Consider the following 22892-nt stretch of genomic DNA (forward strand, 5'->3'; position numbering starts at 1 on the left):
GTTTTTTTAATTGTATTATTGGAAAGACCTTATTTCAAAATTTTAGAAACAATAAAAACTGTCTTGGAGAGATCTTTCTAATGAACGAAAAAAACTTGGTCAATATATAAATTTTTTGAATTTTACAATATCGTCCTAAACATAAAGATTTATCATACTGCATCAAAATCAAAGCTTATTGTGCCAAAAATCAAAATATTTTAATGTTCAAAAAATATTTTTTAACATTTGCTTGAGTTATTTCTAGGGGTTTTCGGGTCTGGGTACCCGGTTTTTTTCGGACACGGCGAGTCTGTGGCTGAATACCCGGCCTAAGACTCAACGAGTCTCGTAATTTGAATGCCTGGACTTGTTTCGGACGCATCAGGGTGTTTTTTGAATCCCTGACCTCTCTAGTCATCTGTATGTGATGCATAATAGCATGCTTAGATAATGCTGTAGCTATATTATTGCTAGGGCAACCTACGGTAAAAAAATCTCTTGAAAATGGTACTACGCCAAGGAAAAGAAAAAAACTTACAACAGATTTATTGAAGAGATTATCTTATTATCTATAAAATACTGCGGATAAATGCATGTTATTGGCAATTTAAAATACTAGAGAAGTTGAAGCAACTGACTATGGGCACCAACCAAAAAGGGGCGCTTGTTTTTTTGTTATATATGTATTTTTTTAAATTTTATTACGAAATTTTAGGCGACGATTATTCATATGCCTAAAAGCACCATCAATCCAACACGTCACAAATGCGGTCCTGGTTATAGATGCAAAATCTAGTTAAACAATACAGCTTTTGCAACACATTTTCTGCAACAAAAAACTAAAAACAAATATTTTTATGTTAATATATTGTTTCTTATCTACAAAAAAAAAATTTGTGATAGAAAAAATTCAGTTGTACGAAGCTATAATTAACTTGATCCCAAATTACATATTTAAAATAGCTTCAAATTTGGAATTAATGTCTGAAACAACAATTGACAGTAAATTGTAATATCGACCTGTTGCAGAACTGATTGGATTTGGAATGACTGCAATAACATGCTGCTCAGGAACCCAACAATTGTCCTTGGTGCTAGGCCAGTAAAATGACTGAGCCATACCATGAGGATGCATAAAATCAATGAAAACATCTTCCTGTTCTTCTGAAATTTCACAAACATGCCCAATCCACCAATGTGCATCGTAAATACATGCAACAAAATTTCCAGGACTAAGATCAGACAGTGAAACTAATTTGGTTGAGTTGTTGTTGTAACTCTCATTAACGTTTGAAATAAAAGATGTATTATCATTTGAAATACGACTGACACAAACCTGATTTTCATTTACAGGTACAAATTTGTGATTATCACGAGTACCTGCAACTGTGTTTCCAGTACTATATCGTTTCTCTTGATAATCTTTAATATTGTCTACTTCATCACTATCAACATAAATAAATGAAATACCCGTGATACTTTCCTTGCAAAAATCATATAAATTTAAGGGCGTTAAAATTTGAATATCAATTGGCCGTTGAAGACTGCCACGTGCTGCTAAACGCTTCACAGTTCCTCCAATTCCATCACAGGGAGATTTTCCATGACTAGTTGCAAAGAAATTCCATTCTGCTCTAATACCATAGTCAGTATAATGGTGACATAAGTTCATAAAATTTTGGAAGTTTTTGTATTGTGCAGCTGAACCGTCACTGAAATAATGAATAAGTTCAAAAGATAAAAATGTTTTAAGTTCAGTTAATAATTTACTAAGAAATACATGAACAGAAATAGTATTGTGATGCATGCAATTACTGATAACACAATAACATTTATTTTTAAGTATGTCATTAAGTTTGTAGTAAACAACAAAAGGATGCAAAGTTGTTTTGCTGTTTTCCCAGTAAAACCCTTGAACAGCATCTTGCACAACAAATGAATAGTTTTCAGAAAAATCCATCAAAATGATCAACTCATTTGATTTCAGTTCATTTTTCAATAATCGCAAATAGTTGTTTTGGTTTTTGGTAATAAAATGATGCTTAGATAAAATAGATACTTTTGAAATTAAATCATCTATGAAGTCGTCTACTTTTATCCATTGCTTGAATGCTATAGTTTCATCAGATTCAAAGCCTTTAAATTGCTCTTCAAGATAAGCCTTTAACATTTCATTCCCTGGACATTTATCGCAATGATGAAGCATACATTCTTTAGATTCAATATCACAAACAATTTTTCAATTAGACATTTATAGTCTACCGTAACTGGGCTACTTGCAAGCATTAATTTTATATTCTGCACCAATGCGTACAGATACAAAATCCTTTTTCCCTGGACATGTTCTGCTAAAAGCTTTGTGTTCATAAAATTTCAAAATTTTTTCTTTAACATGTTCTGGCAATTTCTTTGCTCCATTTCTTTCTGGAAGTGCTAAGATTCCACTTTTTGCTTTTAAATTTTTTGCTGCTTTAGCCATTCTGTCTGATACTTTAAACTTGCTACATATTTTTATTCTTGACCAACTGTTTGGTATAAGAGTTAAAACTTGAACTTTTTCATGGGGATTACTGATTGTAGATATTTTATCTTTCAATTCTAATATCAAATCTGACCAGTCAATGCAATTCTCACACTCTACACTTGCACTGCTTTGTGGTAGGATACTATTATCTGGTGATAAACCACTAACAACAGCTATTTTTTCTGCAACTGTTATTTGCACTTTCGAAATTTTGCTTTTTACATAACTAGCATGATCTCTCTTACTAACACGTTTTCTTATTGCATGATCTCTCTTACTAACACTATTAATACTAGCCTTTCTGAGCTTGGTGAAATTCCAAGCTCAGAAAGGCTAGTATTAATAGTGTTAGTTGAACAAAATATATCATCTATGTCATCAATATCGTCAATTTTTTCACTTGAAGAGCTTGTGGTTGAATAAGCTTTGCAGCAACTTGGACACAATTTTTGACCTGGACAAATAACTTTATTTGTTAAATTCGAAAGACAGTCTGCAGTCTCTTGGTCAATACATCTCAACCCTTTAACTGAGCAACGATTGGCCATACCAAAAGGGTTTAGACAATGGTGCTATATATGCGTGTATTTAACCAACAGCAGTGATTTGTGGTGGAAACAAATTTAAGTAATATTTTTAATTAAATTATAAGTTCGCCTCACAATCAAACTCTGTTCCTCGTTCGAAAGTTCTGAGCAAAAGTCAATAAAACCCTTTTTTCGAGAATAAGTACTTAAATGACATAAACTTCCATCAAATTTTCCAATACAACAAGTAGTTAAGTTTTGTTCAACAGACATGTCAGGATAAATTTAAAATAACTCTTATCATAACATCTATTCTAATGTTCGTCTTCGAATGTTAGATGTTTGTGATAAACTTAAATATTTTAAATTAATTTAGAGAGATTTGTCCGTAGAATAATAATATACTTACTAAAATTACCTCTACATGGCAATAGTTAATATACGGACCTTAATATCGTTTTTAAAATATCAAAGACTTTGCAGACCTAACTTAGCTTATAAAAACTAGATTTTTTTCATTCATAAGAAAGATCTCTCCAAGACAGTTTTTATTGTTTCTAAAATTTTGAAATAAGGTCTTTCCAATAATACAATTAAAAAAACAAAAAAAAATTGCCCACATCAAGTTTTAGGGGTACAAACACACGTTATTTTAGGGTTTTTCACTTTTTTCGCCATATTGCTTTCAGAATAACTCAGCAGAGAAAGTTTTAAAAAAGCAAATTTTTAATCCATATCATTATGACAGTATGTAGAACCTTTAGACAAAATAGCAATAATCAAAAACCTTTAGTTTTAGAGATATGACCCTACAAATAAATAAAAAATATTTATAGTGTTGCGTTTGTGACGATATTTGGCGAACCATACTAAAATGTAGGCATATGAAACTTGTAATAAATTATTTAATCTCAACACCCATTTAAGAACTCTTGCCACCAACGACTTTGAAAAGGACTTTTTCAAGCTGATGAACAATTCAGTGTTTGGAAAAACCATGGAAAACATTGAAAAGCGAGTGGACGTGAGACTGGTCACATCAAGAAAAGAGGCTACAAAATTGTCTTCCAAGCCCAATTACGAAAGTTATACGAAACTCGATGAAAATTTGATCGCCGTGCACATGAAAAAAACAAAGCTGGTTTATGAAAAGCCGATTTATTTAGGAATATGCATCTTGGATTTAAGCAAAACTTTAATGTTTGAATTCCACTACGATTACATCAAGAAAAGGTACTCTGATAAAGCAAAGTTGATCATGACAGACACCGACTCCCTCTTTTATGAAATCAAAACGGACGATTTTTACAAAGACATTGCTGTGGACGTTGAAAGTAAATTTGACACGAGCGATATTGACAAAAACCATCCCGCCATTCAAAGCGTCGGTTTTAAAACAGGTGTCAACAAAAAGGCCATTGGCAAGTTTAAAGACGAAGCTGCAGGAAAAAAAATTGAAGAATTTGTTGAGCTCCGGTCCAAATTGTACTCTTACAAACTCCACGAAAAAGAACACAAAAAATGCAAAGGGGTCAAGAAAAATGTCGTCCAAAAATACATCACTCACGAAAATTATAAAAACTGCTTAATGACTAAAAATGAGCAGCTCAGGAAAATGAACGTCATCCGATCCTATTTACACGAAATTTACACCGAAGAAATCAACAAAGTCGCACTCAGCGCCGACGACGATAAAAGAATTATTTTGGAAGATGGAATTCACACCCTCGCTCACGGACATTACAATAAACAGAAATTAATAAAAAATGATTAATGTCGAAGGAATTGTCTTGCCTGATGTGGCTTCGACTAATTTTCAATTGATAAAGGCAGCAAAAAAATTAAAGATAAAAGACTTTAGGGGAGTTTTTGTAAGAGACGAATTGCCAAATAAGCCAAGGAAAAAAGAATGCGGGATCGTCAATACGGGAGACTCGAGCACGAACGGATTTCATTAGGTGTGCTGGTTCAAAGACGGGGATGAAAAATACAGCTTTGACTCTTTTGCCCAACCTCCTCTCGTCGAGCTCGTTAAATATTTGAAAAATCCCGTCTTTTACAACAGTGAAAGGGTTCAATTTGGAGACACCTCTTATTGTGGTCACTTGTGCCTTTACGTCTTGAAAAAATTGGATGAAGGAAACGGCTTTCAAAGCGTTGTCAACACGCTTTGGTGATTGATTTGTCCTCCAAAAAGAATAATGGAAAATATCGAAGCGGATTTGATGATTTTTATTTTTCAAATAGTCAGATCTTCTTCTTCAAAAAAAATTGAAAATGCTGAATATCAAAGCAGACTTAATTCAGCATGATGATTAAAATCAAACTGAAAGGATGGCGCAAAAAATTAAAAATATAAAGTTTTTACTTTTTCATTACGTCATACACGCTGAAAGACATGCTCGAAAATGTTTTGGCTCAGAATCGGAATGCACGCACAAAAAATATACCGAAAACGATCAATGACATTCACGGTAAAAATATTTGTGGTTGCATTAAGGTCGGAAAAAGTTTTGGCTCAGAACCGGAGAATCTAAGATCACAAAATGCACAAGATGCGTAAAAATATAAGTCAGAACCCATGCTCATAAAAAAGTTAGCACGCGAAAAATATTTGCAAAAAATGAAAATGGCCCAGAACCGGCATTTCCTAGTAGTTATGTATGTATGTATGTATGTATGTATGTATGTATGTATGTATGTATGTATGTATGTATGTATGTATGTATGTATGTATGTATGTATGTATGTATGTATGTATGTATGTATGTATGTATGTATGTATGTATGTATGTATGTATGTATGTATGTATGTATGTATGTATGTATGTATGTATGTATGTATGTATGTATGTATGTATGTATGTATGTATGTATGTATGTATGTATGTATGTATGTCTGTGTGTGTGTGTGTGTGTACACTAGGGGGTTGATTTTTTCACAACTATACTTGGGTATAGTGCCAAAATATGACATTCTACATTTGATTACCGATTTTAATAGTTCTATTAACTCAAGTTACAAAAACATCCCCCGTAATTAGAAATATATCTTTTTGTTTGAGAAATACATAACAGTCGACAAATTAGCAGATTATTAACAATTTATTTTGACAAAATAAATTTCAGTTAAACAATATATAATTTAAAAGTTCTTTTGCAGATTAAATCTGTTTTTCATTTTGTCTATATCTCTGGCATGAATTTCTTGCATAACTTCTATGGCTCTTTCAGCACAAATATTGGATCTCTGAATTCCTTGTATTCTGCTGGGCTCCTGTGATCAAAATCTTTTAAAGGTCTTCATGGCTGAAGTTGAAGTTATTGCTTGTTCTAAGTTTTTAAAATCGTGTTCTGAGTATTGCATGCCAGAAAATCATATATCAGACCAAATTAATGCAATGAAGTCGCAAATTAAGCGCAATCGATTACTATCCGATTCAGTTAAAATAAAAGCCAGAAGGGCATAGATTGCTCTTGAATTCCATCTGGCATTGCGCAACGATGGCAGACTTTTGAAGTTTATAGCTGGAAAGCTGCCATTCACCTTCATGTATTGGTAACTTTGTACCAACTCGAACAAAAACTCCATTTCGTTTCTCCATTTGTTAATCTTGACTTTACAAATTTGTTCACCTTGCTTGAAGCTTGACTTCAAATTTTCATAATTTTTTTGCAGGTTTTCAATAAATTTGTAATGCAATTCTGGCGATTTTGACACTCCTTCGTTAAGAATTTCCTTCATAGTATGTTTCAAAATTGTGTCCAACACATGGTAGTGACAACTAATGAATTGAAATGGTTCAAGATTTTTTCTTTAAAATTCTCTTTGCAGTTGAATTACAACTCCATTTCTACTCCCAGTATTCACACTTTTAGTTTCAGATATTATAACTTTAATACTACATAGTTGATATAACATAGTTGAAATTTATCCAACAGTTCAACTATTCTACTGTAAATACTAATAGCTTTCCCATCAACTAGTTTTAAAATGGCTAGTTTCACCTCCTTTTCTGCATTTTTTAAAACCAAGACTTGATACTCCTTCTCTGACATTCTTTTACCGTCAAAACGCAACACTCAATTCTCATTTTTTAAATTACTTATCATGTGCTTTTCCACTTTTTGAGCTGCTGACATTGTAGCTCTATAAACCCTAGATTTAGATGGGGCTTGTACATTGACACCACATTCAGATAAATTTTTGCAAACTTCTGCTGATTTCTTAATATTTAGCTTTGACTTCTTAACTAAGTAAACAGCCACAGTGGTGTTCTCATATTTTCTCTTAAATTTTTGTCTCGAGGAATATAATTAGAATCTTGCTCATTATTTTGTTCATTGCTTTCTTCATTGTTGTCACTGACCTCTACTGTATCTGTTTCAGGTATGCTAGGTCTCTTCCTGCCAGCCTTAGATGGATGTACTTTAACAGTTTTTGATATACAATAACCAACTTGACGATTAGTATCCACTTGTAAGAAATAAAATGCTTAGTCTTCGTTGCTAAGCCAGTTACCATTTACTTTAGTTATACCAAATAAATAATCCCACTTTTCATCATGACATTGCTTAGATTTTTGAACTGAATGATATTTGTTAATGAGAATTTCCACTTTTTTTTGTTATAGACCTTTCATTTATTTTGGTAAACTGAGCTTGAGCCATAAATCAGATAATTCTGCGCCAACTCTTTTACTCCTCGAATAAACTGACTTCTCTAAATTTGATAAGCAAATAAACCGACCAATAACAGAATAAGCTTTTGACATTTTATTCAAATTATCAAGTGGCTCTAAAACTTTGGGTATGTGAGATCTTGTTGATTTTGATTTCTCAAAGTGGACTAGATTTTGAGACCTGGCTTTAATATCTTTAGGTTTTTCAGCTATCTGCGAGCTTATTCTTGACATTTCTAAAATATAAAGTATGCGTTAATTATAATGGTAAGTTACATATGAAGCTTAAAATTAAATCTATTTTACATTTTAAGCACACATAAATAACTTATTTTAATTATATTAATTGTAGATTTTAGTAAACACAAAATAATCACCTTGATTTGAACAAGCTTATTTTGACAGCAAACGACAATTAAAGATGACACTTGCAGAATCAATTAGTATTTGATGAATTAAAACAATTTATACATAAAATTATATATATATATATATATATATATATATATATATATATATATATATATATATATATATATATATATATATATTACCATTATTCGTATCATGCAAAACGAAAAAAAATGTATAAAAAAAGTAAAAATGGTTACCTTTTTAGCTTGTTTAAAAAATAAAAATTTTTTTTTAATTTTCTACGGGGGATGTTTTTGCAACCAAAAATCTAAAAGCATGTATTTCTATAAACAAATTTAATAATGTCAGCTTTTAAAAATATACCCATTCACTTTTAAGTGAAAAAATTGAAAAGCCAACCCCCTAATGTACACATATCATTCAAATCGCTCACATTTTAAACTGTTATAACTATGCTTAAGAAAAAAAAAGAACATTTTAAAAACAAAACAGTTCTTATTTAAGTTCTAAACACTACTTCATACAAAAATATAAATTAGTATAAAAATTTAAAATATGCAATATATAATTTTTAGTATTCTCAAACTCTTCTTTACTGTCTATTTTCTATGTTGAAAAACTTTCATACCTTGTAAAAGTTTATTTATTGAGAAAATTAAGAACGAAATATTTTCTGCTGCCACATAAAAATGGTTTTGTGGTAATCCCTCAAATGCACTTCCACTAAAGCTGATTTTGCCCATAAAAACTTAATACAACACTATTATTAAATAGTATTTAATAATAGTTTTGTATTATTATATCTTCAATGGCATATGCTATTTTTATGTTTTTGTGAATATTGTGTTTTTCTTTTTCTATTTTCAAGTTATCTGCGTGTTTTTTTACAAATATTTCAAACTATTAAAAAAATTTAAAGTATTTATTAATAAAAAGCTAACTTTTAAAAACTACTATTATTTCTATTTAATAAAAAATTCATAAATAATTAAAAGTTTTAAAACATTTTTTATGTTATAACTTATAAAAATCTTATTTAGTTAAAATATGTTTGAAATTGTTGCTTTTGAAAACACTTGCGAAACAGACTATGTTTCATTGAAATGGCTTGAGGGAGTGGATGCTAGTAATGTCCAGTTAATGATATCAAATCACACCCAGTTCAGATTGATGGACACAAAAAAGCAACGTCTTTAAAGAACTGTTTTTGTTTACTCTTTATTTTTTAAATTTAGAAAAAGTTCACCAAAATCGGTAGTATTTTATGTAAAAACTCCTTTCTTTATAAATTCTTTCAAATATCCAGCTGAATTGCGTAATCAATAATTTTAATATTATTTTTAGTTTTTACCTACATCCGTTTGTAAATTTTACTTGTTAATAATTATTAACATGTAAATCGTTTATCGTTTAAACGATAAAAAGTATAGAGTTTATAATTTTTATTGATTACGTACAAGCGCATTTAAAAATGAATTGTTTATAAATTCATATATTAAAACACGTATTGTATATAAACCCTGTGCGACAAAGTAGAGAAAAATAAATCGGAAAATTACAGGACCTTCACGGGCAACCCTGTGAAATACAAGATAGCCTATTATGAATCGTAAGGGCGAAAAAACTGTATGTTTAAGCATGGACCTATAAGAGATGGACGTGCAACCTATTGTTTTACATCAAAGATGCCGCAGAAATCAGCGAGCCATGCGAGTTTCCGACAGACTCTAAATTTTCACCCGTCAACAAAAAAATCTATTAAAATGGCTGCCCACAGTTTTAAAATAGAAACTCTGATCACGTGGTATTAGTTTAAACTTTTACAGCATTTGTTTAATAAGACTGTTCAGGATAAAGTAAAAACTACTCGCGTTGACAAATTACTAAACAAATTACACCAAGGTAAAGGAAGTTAGTTGTCGGCACGAACAGATATTCATCAATATACCAAGATGAACATTCGTAAATTTGGGAACTTTTTTCGTGTAAACAATAACAGCCAATGAATAAATAGACCTGTAAGAATTATTTTAAAATGACTAAAAAAAGTATAGCAAAATATATAAAAGCTTAAATAAAGTTTTTTGTCAAGATCTGGCTTCATTCAACTCCTTGGTCCTTCATTCACCAGCCTTAAATTTGAGTATTTTTTCCGATATGTCACCATTTTTTGCCTCGACTACTCTATAAGCTCCATAATATATATTCCACTTTGCATTATTTTTTTAAAAGGTGTATTTTCTAATGGGCTTTTTTATAATTCATTTGATAAAGCAAAACCTTTAAAAAAGTCATTCAAATTTATAATTACCTTGCAAAATGCGGCCAGTAAGGGTCTGCGTCTCGTTATTTTTTTAAATCGAGACGAGACGATCCTAAAAGCTTTGTCCCGATTAGCGATAAATATCGAGACAATTTTCAATTTTCACTCGAAATCCGGGACGATACCGAGACGAAACGAGATGTCCCGGACAAAATAGGAGCTTCACAATTTCCCGGAATTTACATCTCTTTTAACGGGACATAACGAGACATAACGAGACATAGCGAGACATAACCAGACATACTAGTTAATCCTTAATGTGAAATTTAGTATTCTGCTGGGGCGCTCGGCCATTACAATTGTTTTGGTTACTTTATCGTAGTTAAACTATTTACCAAGACTTAACAAGACAAATAAAAATTGAAATGAAAATTTGCATGTATTTCATTTTTTTTATTTGTGATTGTTGTACTGTAATGCAATTAACTAAATTTTATTGGCAATAAATAATAGTTTTTAATTACAAACTTTGTCAAACAATTCATTTACTTGTGTCACTAGTTGAAGGTGCATCAGTTGGAGCTTTGGATGGTCCAGCAAAAGGAGCTGGAGCAGAAATCCTTGAACTGGTGATTAGTGGTGTAATACCTGGTACATGAGATGTTGTAGCAGTAGAGATTCTAGAGGAGGCCGTACTTGCTCGTGACATTGGCTGACTTGGCAGTCTTGGATTAAGCTGAATCTCAACCACATCATCTGATTCAACAACATTGGCTTGATCACTCTCTTGAGACAACAAATCTGGAAGGAAATTTACAAAATTTTTTTAAACGGAGCAAAATTTCAGTTTGAAAAGAATTTAAAAGTTTAAAGTTAAAACAAAAAACATAGAAGCAATAAATGGAAGTGGCAAAATTTAAGATTTTACTAAAGGCAAAGATAAAGTTAAGATCTCTCTTTAGAACTTTTGTGAATGCCCTACCAGGATCTTTGTCATCTTCTGAGGTCAGTTTCCAGGACTTGATTTGAACAAAGTCATAGTTCTGTTGGATATAGAGCAACTTTTCAACATTTTCCGGCTGAAGCTTGGTCTTTTTGTGTGTGACTATGTTTCCTCCTACAGAGAAGGCCCTCTCGGAAGTGGCCGAAGATGCTGGAATTGCCAGGTAACGCCGTGCCGCTTCAGCCAAAAGAGGTAAAGTCATTTCATGCTTTTTCCAAAACCCAAGAACATTATCCTGGACCTCTTTCATTGGCCAGGGATGCATATTCTTGTAGACATTCTATTCCTTGGCAATGTCGGACTTGTCCGAAATTGCTGTGAGTTGAGAATGAAATTCAATTACGTCTTGAGCCAACGAATCTGTTTCCTCCTCCAAGTTTGCAGTGGCCGTTGGTTGATCCATGATTTTGTTGAGCCATTCATGATGATTGGTGTGGTTTTCAAAAAATTTGGAACCTATACTTTGGAACAAGAACTTGTAGGTTTTATCATAGGTTCCAAATTTTTTGGATGCCACACCCTTGTAGTAAAAATTAAGGAGATGACCAACACCAAGAAACATGGTATGAGCGCCAGCATTGGGAAACCTTTTATCAAGCTTGGCTGAAAAAGTTCTTAAAAAAGATTTCCTTGTGTCTGACAAATCATCTTAGACCAACTCAACCCTGTTGATGTGGTGCTGCAAATTGAGGAGACCACCAACAACGATGTGTAGAGTTGGCTTTTTATCTGCACTAAGTCTCTCAGATGTCTTTGCCAACAGTTTGAGAGTAGGCATCAGTTCCTCAAATATTTTAAACTCCAATTCAGAGGGCACAAGAGATGCAACATCTGCTGGGTCAATGCCTGGCCTTGCTATTATTGCCAAAAGAGGTTCTTTCATGTCAAAGACACTCTGCACACACATGTATGTAGAATTCCAGCGAGTGTTGTTGGCAGTGATGAATTTTTTGTGGACCAACTCTGTAACATTTTCCTTTGAATCGGTTTCCATGGCAAGACGAATGTCCCTGTTCATAGCTGCTATTTCGGCCTTGATTCTTTCATTCGCCAAATGACTCTTGTGCGTCTTTTCTGCTAGCCTTTGAGCACAAGTGATTGCATGATCTACTGTTGTGGTGGCATCGACAGTGTCCTTGATGGCCAAATTCAAAGTATGGTCCACACAAAGCAAAGACTCATCAATAAAGGTGCACTTTGGAATTGCAGCTTTGACATTGGCAGCATTGTCATGAGCTTTGACAACTGAAACAGTTCCTGATGCAGGTAGATCGGCAACAACCGTAAAAAAGTAACAAAAATTACAGCAAACTGAAATGTCTAGTATTGTCACAGTTTGGTAATTTATGTCTAATGCAAACACTAAAATAACAAATATTCACTTACACTTATTATGAACGTACATAATGGCGAGATCAGGCATATCACTTTAACTGTTGAACACAATTAACTTAACTCATGTAAAAAAGTACATTTTGTAATTTAACTTACTTGTCGATCTTTTTGGCAATGTTGTCTGCTGTGTGCCTCTTCCTGAACGGACTGACAGAAACGACAAAATTGTTCAGGGTCCACTCCTTGTCAATGTAACGAACAGAAAATGATCGGTATGGATCAAAGTTCCTTGAAGTCCAAATGTCCGTGCTCAGAGCCATTCCCGGACTTTCCAGTAGATCAGTTTCCAAAACTTTATCCACAGCCGTTTTGACATTGTCATACAACAAAGGCAGCTTGTACCTAGAATAAGTTGTGGCAGCCTTGATTTTCAGCTTTGGATCTAAGTAGTGCATAAACTCCTTGAAAGGTCTTGCCTCATCAAAGCTGAATAGAAAATTCATCCTTGCCAGAAGTTTCATAATATCCAAGTCACCTCGAAGTTGCTTTGGATCTCTGGATTTGTACTTCAAACACTGACTCAGTCTTGCCTTGCTTGACTTGCGCTTTATAAGACAATATGGGATGGAAAGTCGTCTTTTCTTAATGGAGCGGTTGAGAACTTGAGGAGATTTTTCGCCTGGAAAAAATCTTAAAATAGTTTAGTATTGCTAAGTCTCGTTACGCTTTTCCCGGTTCATTTTGAGAAAACGATTCCGAGACGCAGACCCTGAATATCTAGTTAATATAATTGCTCTGTCTCGTAACGTTTCATAATTATCCGGGACACAGTTTTTAAATTCCGAGAAAAAATTTATGTCCCGATTTATAACTTTATTCCGGGATAATCGTTTCCTTTGTCTCGTTATTTTTTTCCGGGAAATTTCTCGTCTCGTTACGCTTTTCCCGGTTCTTTTCGAGAAAACGATTCCGAGACGCAGACCCTTAGCGGCCAGATATTTCATGTTTTAGTTTTTCATATTTCATATATTATTTCATTTGTCATAAAAAGCACATAATAACCCTTTTTTTTTTTTTTAAATAAAAACTAGTTTATATATAGCTGTTAAATCATGTTATGTTAAAATTAAATACTCAGTTATTCTTGCGGTTTGCCATAAATTGGCTTTGCTAAATTCATTAAAACTATGACAAATTATTTTTTTCTTTATTGTATTTACATTCATTTTATGTATAAGTAATTTATCCTTAACTGCATATATTTCTGTTGTTGAACATAAAAATAGAAACTTCTATAATATTCATAAACTGGAAGTCTACAGCAATATAGTAGATGGAGTAGTTCCCTGGACATGAAACCAATATGCTCTAGATAGTTACAAAGCTAGTTGATATTTTGTATTATTTAATACATCTCTAGTTATACATGTACTAAAGTAGTTAAGTAAATGATCTCAATTTCTATATTATCATCAGCGTTGTATCTTAAAATGTTAAGAATATCTAGTTATATAAAATTAAGCTTAAAACCTGATTCAATTGCTGTTATCTTGAATAACTAAACGGAAGTTGATGTGACTGGTTAGAGGAGGCCAAAAAGTTTCGACGAATCCGACTGACTTTAATATAATTTAGTTTCTATTGTTTAAAACAAAAGATTTGTAACAATGCGCAACGAGCATGGTTCGAAAAAAAAACAATAGGTTGCACGTCCATCTCTTATAGGTCCATGGTTTAAGGGAACCTTACGGGCATCCCAGAAGGTACCCTGTGAAATAACAGATATGCCTACATGGGAACCATAACGGGAAAAAAACGGTAAACATATGGAACCCTTATGGGCATCCCAGCGGCAACCCTTATGGTTCCCAGATGGGGACCTGGGACAACTCCCGCAGGGATCCCTTAGGGATACCCGTATGGGTCCCTTATATACGCCCGTATGGGTCCCTTATGGGACCCATACTTATTGGTTGGCTGGGCAGTGATGTTAAGCATATTTGACAAACCTCAAATTAGAACTCAATTAAAGGACAAAAACTTTGACATCACAATTAAAGCCATTAAGCTTGGTGCATGGCGAGCGTTTAGTAAACAACGGTTTTCTGGTGAATAAAAGGAGCTCGGAATTTGTCTCACATGAAAATGAGCTTGCAAAAAGCTGCTCAACTTACCCCGCTGGGGTAGGTTGAGCAGCTCGGTAAACTTTAGGGAATATTTTCTCAAACAAATAAATATTTTTTTCTAATAGTGTAAAAATTATGTAAATCCGATGCACCATTCAAGAGATCTATTAGATTTAGTAAAAATTGCTCAACTAGCCCCGCCCTACCCTACTTCCCAGACAGCCTACGACACTGGGCCAGAATTCCGGCGAATCATCGCACGCCGTGACGACAAGATTAGTAACGGGCCAGTACTGGCCCGAGTCTGGCATGCTTCTGGCGAGTAGTCGTGCGCCATTGCGATGGCATTTGATATTGGGCCAACAATGGCCCGATTGTGGCGGCTACAGAGTTTTGGTCGAATGTCCTTTTGCCATAACCGCCATTATTTTGAATACTTTCTGCGTCATCCATTATGATTTTACAGACGCGAAGACAAATGCTTACAAGATTGCTTTTGCTGTTGTTTTTTTATTATGTTATTATTACAAAACGTATTGTAATGATAATAGCAAATGTACGTTTGCTATTAAAAAAAAATGTTGCTTTTTTTTTAAAACGTATAATTATGTTGTAATTAGAATTGCGATTGCTACATCCTAACTCTTGCAGTAGTAAATACTACTGTAAAAAGTTTAGATGTCGTATGATGTAAATAATGTAAATTTCACTTGTGTTAGCACATATCGTTACAGTAATTTTATATAAAGTTTAGCTATGTTTTTATACTAAACAGTTTGAATAATATTCATGCAAGATATTGATTTAACAATAAAACAGAAATGGTTAAAGAAAAGGCTATTTAAAGGTTAGAAGATAAAGTTTTAATCACAATAACTGTAAGATAATGAAGTTTTTTAATAAACACCAGATAATGAAGTTTTTTATATTATTTATATATATATATGTTTGTGTGTGTGAATATATATATATATATATATATATATATATATATATATATATATATATATATATATATATATATATATATATATATATATATATATATAAAGATGATAACAAAATAATGGCATAACAACAACAAAGAAAAGATAATAACAATATATATATATTGTTATTATGTTTATTTTTGTTGTTGTTTTTGCTGTTATTAATTTATCTTTGTTTTTATTATTATATGTTCCTTTTTTATTACTTGTCATTAAAAAAATCTTATTTAATTTAAGTTAGTTTTAAACTCATTTTAAGTGACCTTGGTTGTAATCTATTGTCATTTACATTATAATCATGAAAGGACTTAGTCAATTGTCACTTTTCTCATTTTAGCAATTATATATATTATATATTTTTCTATCTTAACTTCGGGATAATGTATTGTTCCTGTTACATATATAGTTAGAGTTATTTTAAAAAGCTTGCAACAAATATTTAATGAAGATATCAGTTGTGAAATATTTAATCTACAAAACTCATTTGGTAAGATAACTGTTACCCCCTCATACATATCTACAAAAGACAATTTTCGTGCTATAAGTGAAAAAGTTGTAGATAATAATGATTCAGTTTTTGGAACTGTTGTTAATATATTTTCAGATAACAATGTTATTGTTGAAACTGAACTTGGTCATATTTAAATTTTAGTTATAATAATGATGATGAAATATTCTCATCAGATTTGACTACCCTATTAGCTGATTGGGCTGTTCAGTTTAGTGTTAATCTGACTGCTTTGTCATCTTTACTGTGTATTCTCTGTCTGTTTCATCCTGATTTGCCTATTTAAAAAACTCAGCACAATTTTATAGTTGCATATCAAGCAGGTGGTGATTATTTTTGGTGGTGGTGTTTAAAAGTAGCAAAATATCATTTTGGCCAGTTTTGTGTCTTTTGCAAGGTTTTAATTTTAAAAAACAATTTAAAATTTAAAAGACAAAATCAATATGTTTATTTCATACATAGTTTTATATGAGGTAGTAATTGAAATATTTAACTTATTTAGGTTAATTTTACTTGTGTCTTAAGTAATTTTCTTTATTATAATAACAATTTTATAACAACATTGTCTATATTTATGCATTCAATAGCTGCTGATTGGAGAAATTACATTTGGTAAATGTAATTGGCATAGAAATGATTCCCATAAATGTTTAATAAATTGTTTTTGATTTCGTATTTTATTTGCATTAGATTTTTGAGATACTTTGGTATTTTTAGTATATATATGTACACTACAATGTAGTCATGAATTTAAGTTAAAGGATGTAATTTATAACTTTTAAGGTTGTAATTTATTGATACTTGTATTATATTCATTAAATTTTTTTGTCAATGGTCACTCTCCTCATTTTTGGAATGCACTATAGCTATATGTGTATATATATGTATGTATATGCAATAAAATGCACATTAACCTATTGTTAAAAAAAAACAATTTCATTAATTTTTTCTTCTTAATTTTAGTTTTCAGGGTCTTCATTGACATTCAATCGATGTTCATCTGTCAGACGGATTCTCTCCAAAGTGAGTGAAGGAACACTTCATTGCACTGATTAGTAGTAATATGCTTAGAATTTATACTTTCAGTTATTTTAAGTTATTTTTGTAAATGTTTATTTTTATTTTACTAGAATTTTAAGGATGAAATTTCTAAGAGATCCTGATTTTTACAGCTGTTAAAAAAGAGCTGGTTATTTCAGTGGAAAACTTGAAGAAGAAAAAGATTTTATTGGGTAAGAAGAAATCTTTATTTTTATTTAATATATATTTATTTGTATGTGTTCAATTGTTATATTTATAATTTTGTCAAGTTAAAGTTTGTATTTAGGTGCTGTAAAACTAAATCACTTAAACTCGGGAGCATCAAGTGAAGAGTTTGAGCGTTGGCTGAAGAGTATTTTCAGCTTTCAGGAGATCGAAATGGTGGACGAAAGGCTTGAGAAGAACGAAAAAACTCGTTTGATAAATAGCACTATTTCAAACTATCAATAATATCTGTATTATTTTAAATTATTTTTGTGAATTTGAACTGGAATAAATATCAAAAAATATTTACTTTTGTATTTGCTTTTTGTGCGATATCACATTAGAAATGGCTAATAATAGTGCGTTAGTGAATGTATATTGGTTAAAAGTAACGGGTCAGTGCTGGCATACGATCACGGACGAATGCTGAAAAATGATCCCGGGCCAGTGCTGGCTAGCGATGCTGGGCCATTGGCCGTTTTGACATTGGGCCGTGATCAGTTGCCGGTGTCGTACAAATTTATTTCCCCCATAAATTTATTTCCGTGGCGCAAGTTTCAGTTACTAAGGAAATAAAATTATGCGGCTTGCGCATAAAATTGTTTCCCAATGTAAATTTATTTCCGTAGCGGAAAAAAATTTGCAGAAAAAAAAATAATTTTTTTTATTTATTTGCGAGGTAAAGAAGGTAATTTTATAGCAAAATTTTTTAACTCAATAGTAAACTAGTCACTCAAATATATAAGGAGATCTAAAGGGGGAGCGCAAAATACCTGAGCCCATAGATTTTTGGGGTTGATTTAGTTTACTTTTTTACTGGTATTTTAGTTTTTTCTATATTTTCTTAAATTTATTATACTAATACTGCCAAAAGAGGTCCTATTGGAATTACTTAGTCCGAGCGTCTGAATACTTTTAACCGTGCCTTTGAAATATTCTCATAATATTAACTTTAGCAGCTGTGAGCAACCTTTTACATGGATTATTAGTAAAAAAATCAATAACAATTTAAAAAATCTAAAATGTATTATCATATGACCAGATCGACAAAAAGGCTAGTATTACAACCTAGCCAGCACGGGAAAGTACAAAAAAACGTGTAACTAACGTTTTGGACGCGTTCTAAACGCATGCTAGTAAAGACGCTCAACGATATCCTCTTTGGGCGATTAAGTTCCATATGCGTATAAAGTTGATTCTAATATCCAAGCTGACATTTGGTCCCGAAAATACGTCTTTGAACGTTCAAAAGACGTTCAGAATTTCTTTTAAACGTTCAAAAGATGTTTAATATGTTTTGAGCGTTGAATTTAGTAATCACAAATATTCTTGAGCTTTAACGTTCAAAAAACATAATAGTGACGTAAGTGAATACACAATTATAATACAAGAGCTTTTTTCCAAAAAATTTAAACTAACAAAACATATTTTACATTACAAAATCTACAAAACTGACAGTATGAATTTCTTTTTCACTGTTGCCTTTTCTACCCATCTAAAAAAATAGAACAAAAAGTATTAAACGGGCGTGTCATTAAAATCTTCTTGGTCTGATGCCTGATTCATGAAATATGATTCAAGTAATTTACTTCGTTCACCTGCCATAAATATAAATCAATGTTCATATATTAACTTTGAAGAACGAAAAAATTGTCTTCTTCTTATACGTGTTACAGGATATAAACCCTATCAAACATATTTCTTGACTCTAATTGTCATCGAATATGCTAATCCAGCAGGTAACTGAAAAAGTTTTAGTACAAAAGGTAAATTGAAATTTTTCACTAAAATTTTTCACTAACACTTTTTTTCCCATATGCTTAATAATGTTTTTAACAGAATTGTGGCTATGAAAAAAGCCTTTTTCGTGATGATTGTGCTGCCTAATCCAAACAAGACGCATCTTTTGTATTTACCATACAGAATTGACATCATAGATAGAAAATGTAGATTCTTCAAACAGGTTTAATCTTGTCTTCTGAAGGCATCAATATCCACAGAAGCAAAAGTCTAACTTTCAGCATGCTCTGATAAAACCTTGCAATAATAAACAAAATAAAATATATTTGGTATGCCCTATGGTAAAAATAAATCAAAATAACTTAATTCCTGATGCATAACACATTTTACCATTAAAACATTAATATAAGTCGATCCCTTAATGTTTGATTTGACAAATCCTCACATTAATACCTGAAATAAAATAAATATGATATATAAAAATGATAATGAAAAAGTATAGATCCATTCATGGACTAGGTATTAGGGGATGGCAGGTGCTATATGTTCAGGTTACACTGATTTATTAAAATTACTTAACTTTAGCATCTTGTCTAATTAGTAGAAAACTAAAATAATCTGAAGCTATATTAAAAGTTAATTATCAAATAATACAAAACAGACATTTCCATGCGCTAATTTTTTAAGCATCTGCCACTGATTTACAAGAAACATGAAAATAATTTTTGCAGCTATTAAACTGCATAACTTTTTAATCCATACTGAACTTCTAATCTTTTACTAGACAATCTACACAACAATCTACATATTATCAGACAATCCAAATTAACAAACATTAAAAATTGCAGAACTACTTTCACAATTATGAACTGTCTTTTCCAAATATGACCTTGGAAATGATGTAAAATACTTTGCTTTAAAGCAACTGTGCAAATGCTGGCGCATCGCAGATTGATTGTACGAAATGGATGCAACATTTTGTCCCATACAAATATCTACTGCAAATGTAATTGCAAACAAACCACAGTCAATTCCTCCAATTTGTTGCTGACATGGTTGGTATAGACACATAACTGTATTTTTAGAAGACGATATAGTTGAAGCAATTTGGTTTTGTACATGCAAAATTGGCATTTGTTTCTTCATTGAGTCATAAATTTTAATAACTCCATCACTGCAACCATGTGTGCTAACCAATAGCCAGTGAAGGGATCCGTCATGCAAAATTTGTAGCATCTCCTGTGACTGTTTGCTGAACATAAGATGTGTTCCTAATAAAGTGTCTTGCATACCTTGAATAGCAGGAAATTGATTTCTTAATATTGCTTGAGCAGCATTAATTTCAATATCTGTTAACATGTTTTGATTCAAAATACTCTCAAACACAGATAAACTAACTGTAATGCTATTTTTTGGCAAATAAGAATGAATATGGTCAATATTTCTAATATCTGACTGATTTTGTAATGAGATTGTTTGACTAGATCTAGTCTTTTGGACAACATTTGTTTCTGGGTAACTACTAAATGACAAATCTAAATGAGTTGCTTTTAACAAATCTAAATGAGTTGAATATTAGTTTCTATGTCTTGACATGGATAATAAGGTTTAAGCTGAGAAACATTTACTTTTGTCTTTAAAATTTCACCCTTAAGGTTTTTTAAAGTGCTTGCACTGCTTTTCTTGAGCAACTTTTATATTTTCTCTAACTTTTTTCTCTACAGCTTTACAATCATTAACTACCTTTTCTACTGCAAAGTCATATAATTTTTCAGAAAAACTACTAGTTAAACTATCATCAGTCTCATTCTGAACATTTATCACTTCAATACCTGGAGGGTGTCTTAAATACATAAGATAAAATGGAGTCATCTTTGTAGAATTCTGGCATGATATGTTCAGTCCATAAGCAATTGCAGATGTGTAACTAATATAAATCATCAAAAAAGAAAATAATAATAAATGAAATTGTACATTTTAGAGAAAATGAGTTAAAATTATAAAGACTATCAAACCTATCCCAGTCATTCATCTCATTATTAGTATACTTGCTTAAAGCACGCTTAAAAGTTTGAATTATGCGTTCATCTTGACCATTACTTTGAGGATGGTATGCTGATGTCACAGAATATTTAATACCCATTAATTGAAAAATTTTATGATTAAGCTGTATAACAAAAAAATTAAAAATAATAAAAAAATTTAACTACCACAAAGAAGATAAAAGTTTTAGAAAACCTTTTAGCATTTACCTTATTTACAAATTCTCTTCCTTGATCAGTGATTACTTTTTTTGGTGGACCATACATATGAAAAGTGTTAACCAAAACAGTAGCTAAAGCAACAGCAGATTTTTCAGGCAATGCCCTAGCAACAATCCATTTTGTAAATAAATCTGTTATTGTTAAAACATATTTATTGCCGTTTAATGTTTCTGTAAATGGACCAATTAGATCAAGTCCTAAAACTGCCCATCTTTCAGAAACCTAAATTGGGTGTAGTTGTGGTGCAATTGTTTTTATATTTTCAAATGACTGACATCCCACTGAGAAAAATGAGCTCTTCAAAGAGCTCTTTTAACAGTAATTGCTATAAAAAGAGCTCTTTGAAGAGCTCATTTTTCTCAGTGGGATTGTTTACATGTCTTGATCTATAATATAGACTATCTATTATTTAATTAGAAAAATATAATTTATACAACTTAAAGTGTATATTATTAATGTAGGTTACATGTTTATTTTCTAGATGTTATTAGGAAAAAAAACAGGTAACCTACGTAAAAAACAAGTAATAAACATGTACTTAACCCATGCTTCCACATCAGATGTAATTGACATCCAATAGTATAAAGCTTTAATTTTAATTTGTGTTCTTACTATTCCTTGATGTGCCCCACCAGCATCATTATGGCATTCTTTGAGAACCCTCCTTCTTTCTTCTTGACTATATAAGACAAGTCGTAGAGATTCATCTCTATTATAGTACAAACGTCCATCTGAAAATTTAACCATTTTTTAAATATAATTCAAACATATATTAAAAGTTTTAACTTAAAACTGAATATTTTAAATTGAATGGAAAGTTCTCAAATATTAAGTTATGAGTACTGACTTGCCTATTCCTATAAAATTCTTTGCAGCTAATCATAGCCCTCGTTTTTCACTGTTCAAAACAGTGTTTGCATACTTACCCTCTTACGTATTGCCTAATCTCTTCAGGACGTAACTCTTGAGTTTTAACATTGATCTTAGGCATTGTTTAAGAATAAATGTAAAAATAATATATCAGAATATGCCAATTTATTTATTTATAAACTTTCAATCAATATCGGAATTAAATTTATGGGTGTTGTTGTTAAGTTTATATGGGTGTTCTTAAGTTTTCGGGCGGACCTCTTAAGCCAATCGGCGTGCGACTCGGAAATAAATTTATGGGGGAAATAAATTTGTACAACACCGGCATCGCGCCGCTGTGGCAAGCGGAACTGGGCCAGTATTGGGCCTCTAACGGGAGGCTGTCTGGGTTCTTCCCGGAAAGATTTTTCTTTTTTTTTTTAAGGGAGACACTATCCGTTTTCTTTTCTTCGATGTATA

General features: G+C 31.7%; 2 long non-coding RNA genes and 1 pseudogene across 4 annotated transcripts; 1 reads left to right on the plus strand and 2 right to left on the minus strand.

The window, feature by feature from the left end:
* The first annotated feature begins 15408 nt into the window (after positions 1–15408).
* LOC149886690 (uncharacterized) lies at positions 15409–17842 on the plus strand. 2 transcript variants are annotated; one of them, XR_016453539.1, is made up of 3 exons: positions 15409–15664; positions 17278–17546; positions 17631–17842. It is a non-coding gene; the product is annotated as an uncharacterized LOC149886690 (long non-coding RNA). The 2 variants fall into 2 exon arrangements; XR_016453541.1 differs by having other exon boundaries at positions 17642–17842.
* A 1558-nt stretch (positions 17843–19400) lies between these two features.
* LOC149886691 (uncharacterized) lies at positions 19401–19984 on the minus strand. Its single transcript, XR_016453471.1, has 2 exons — positions 19690–19984; positions 19401–19596 (listed from the first exon to the last, which is right to left on the minus strand). It is a non-coding gene; the product is annotated as an uncharacterized LOC149886691 (long non-coding RNA).
* Positions 19985–20124: 140 nt separating this feature from the next.
* LOC149886692 (uncharacterized) lies at positions 20125–21850 on the minus strand (annotated as a pseudogene). Its single transcript, XR_016453642.1, has 2 exons — positions 21315–21850; positions 20125–21226 (listed from the first exon to the last, which is right to left on the minus strand). The product of XR_016453642.1 is annotated as an uncharacterized LOC149886692 (transcript).
* Positions 21851–22892: the final 1042 nt, after the last annotated feature.

The sequence above is a fragment of the Hydra viridissima genome, unplaced genomic scaffold (assembly GCF_058129835.1).
Source record: "Hydra viridissima isolate aposymbiotic clone 2 unplaced genomic scaffold, HvirCarnegie_v1 scaffold_6, whole genome shotgun sequence".
NCBI lineage: Eukaryota > Metazoa > Cnidaria > Hydrozoa > Anthoathecata > Hydridae > Hydra > Hydra viridissima.